Source organism: Myotis davidii, unplaced genomic scaffold, assembly GCF_000327345.1.
Source record: "Myotis davidii unplaced genomic scaffold, ASM32734v1 scaffold88, whole genome shotgun sequence".
Classification (NCBI taxonomy): domain Eukaryota; kingdom Metazoa; phylum Chordata; class Mammalia; order Chiroptera; family Vespertilionidae; genus Myotis; species Myotis davidii.
In genome coordinates, this window is record NW_006300377.1 from 6250817 (window position 1) to 6253348 (window position 2532).

Sequence of the window (2532 nt, forward strand, 5' to 3'; positions counted from 1 at the left end):
TGGTACGCTTTGGCTCATGCAGCCCAAGATGGAGGGGACTACTTGCTGTGGAAGGGAGAATTTTTAGAGAGATGTCAAGAGCAGGCTCGTACCAATCGAGGGCAGAATGTCCAAATAACTTTTGAAATGTTAGCAGGACCAGGACAATACAGTGACTTGCAAAATCAGCGAGGGTATGTGCAATAAACTTATGAGCAGATTAAACTTTGTGGAAGAAAGGCCTGGTGGGCTTTACCAGCTAAAGGGGATCCTGAGGGAGCTTTTATTAAGTGTATGCAGGGACCACGGAATCATTTTCTGATTTTGTGGCTCACCTTACTCGAGTAGTGAGACACGGCAAATACAGCATGTAATAGGAGACATCTTGATTCGGCAATTAGCATATGAAAATGCCAATGCTGATTGTAAAAAATGTCTGACACCTCTAAGAAAATGTGGTACCATTACAGAAATGATTCAAGCATGTCAGGATGTAGAATCAAGCACTTTTCATGCAAACTTATTAGCTGCCGCTGTAACAGTGAGGAGTAAAAAATGTTTTAATCGTGGGAAGCCAGGACACTTCCAAAAGGAACGTAGGCAGCCAGAAAGGACTCAGGGTGGCGGACAGCAGAGGAAAGGCGTGCGCATTCCACCTCCCGCTTGGAACAACGCAGCTGCACCTTCCTTGTGTCCTAGTGTCAGAAAGAAAATCACTGGGCGAATCGATGTAGATCTGAATTTCATAGAGATGGGCAGCCCTTACATCAAGGCATAGGGCGTGGCCAGAAGGGAAATGGCCAGAGGGGCTTTCCCCAGCCCCGGCAACAACAGGTGGTTTACGCCCTGCAAGGCCCACAGTGAATTCCTTCATCCAAGCCACTCTGGGGAATGCAGGCCTTAATCTCACCAACATAGTAGCAGTCACTCGGACCCCTGACATAGCTCGGCAAGCTGTTCCTGTGGGAATTGGGGGCCTTTACTACCAGGAGCGTTAGGATCAGTCTTAGGAAGAAATGGAAACACTGAAATGACTGTTTTGCTTGGAGTCATAAATTCAAATTATAAGGGAAAAATCAAGGTAATACTGGAATGCAAACAGATTATGCAAGTTACCCCAGGACAAAGAATTGCTCAGCTCCTACTCATACCTTATATTCAGCAAGGTAAGGCTATAAATAGAAAAAGAGGAACACAAAATTTAGAAGCTCAAATATCTATTAAATACATGAAATTAGTAAAACCCATCCTATAAATTTAAAAATAAAAGAAGAACTAAGGGTTTAGTAGACACTGGAGCTAATGTCAGTGTTATTAGTAAAGAATTCTGGCTTCCAAATTGGTCTATAGTAGAAACTATGGGGTCTATTACAGGGGTCATAATTCCTGATAATACTCAACGTAGTACTGCAGTGTTAAAATGGCAAAATAAGAAAGGATAAACAGAATGGTTTCAGCCCTATATAGTCTCTGGAATTTCAGTCAACTTATGGGGCCAGATGTTTTGGAGGGTTTATAAGGGTGTATTGTTACCGGCAAGGGATAGCATTTAATAACTCAGATGGAATATCAAGCTGGTCAAGGTTTAGGGAAAAATAATCAGGGGATTAGAAAACCCATTCAAGCCAAAGGGAACCCAGGAAGACAAGAAGTAGAATATCAACCTTTTTAGGAATGGCCATTAATCAATCTCCTCACCCTCATGCTAATCCTATACAATGAAAAGATAATACACCTATATGAATAGATCAATGGCCATTAACCAAGAAAAAATCAGGGCATATTCATGAATTAATACAGGAACAACTGAAGGCTGGCCACATAGAGCCTACCAGTAGTCCTTGGAATACTCCTATATTGACAATACCTAAGAAGGCAACGGGAAAGTGGCGGTTGTTCCATGTTCTTAAAGCAGTTAACACTACCATGCACACCATAGCGCCTTCACAAATACCTCTAAATTGGTCCCTTATATAGTAAATCTCAAGAATTATTTTTTCACCATTCCCCGGTACCATCCATTAACAATGTAAAGCCTATGAAAAAATATCAATGGAAAGTTTTGCCTCAAGGCATGGCCAATAGCCCCACCTTGTGTCAAAAATACATTGTTCAAGCTATCCAACCATTAAAAGGCAAGTAGCCCCAGCATTACATTATCCATTACATGGACGACTTGCTCTTGGCAAGCCCACAGGAAAAGCAGACTTTAGCAATGTTTACCCAATTTAAGCAGCAGTCACCAGCCGGAAAGGTTGGCGACCACTGAAATAAAAAAAAAAACAACTCTCTAAATAGGGCTTAAAAATTGCTCCAGGAAAGGTACAAAGAGAAACGCCCTTCAAATACTTAGGAACCATAATTAAAAATCAATGTATTAAGCCTCAAAAGGTAGAAATACAAAAAAATTGCCTTAAAACCCTGAATGACTTTCAGAAATTATTAAAGGACATTAATTGGTTAAGACCTTATTTAAGAATCTCTACAGAAACAATGACAAATTTATTCAATATACCTAGGGGTAACTGTGATCTTTCCTCGCCCCAAATGTTG

At 40.9% G+C, this 2532-nt stretch overlaps 1 protein-coding gene across 2 annotated transcripts in view; it reads left to right on the plus strand.

Moving 5' to 3' along the window:
* PEF1 (penta-EF-hand domain containing 1) overlaps nt 1–2532 on the plus strand; it is a 25390-nt gene that overhangs the window by 7461 nt on the left and 15397 nt on the right. The gene's annotated exons all lie outside the window — the stretch shown is intronic.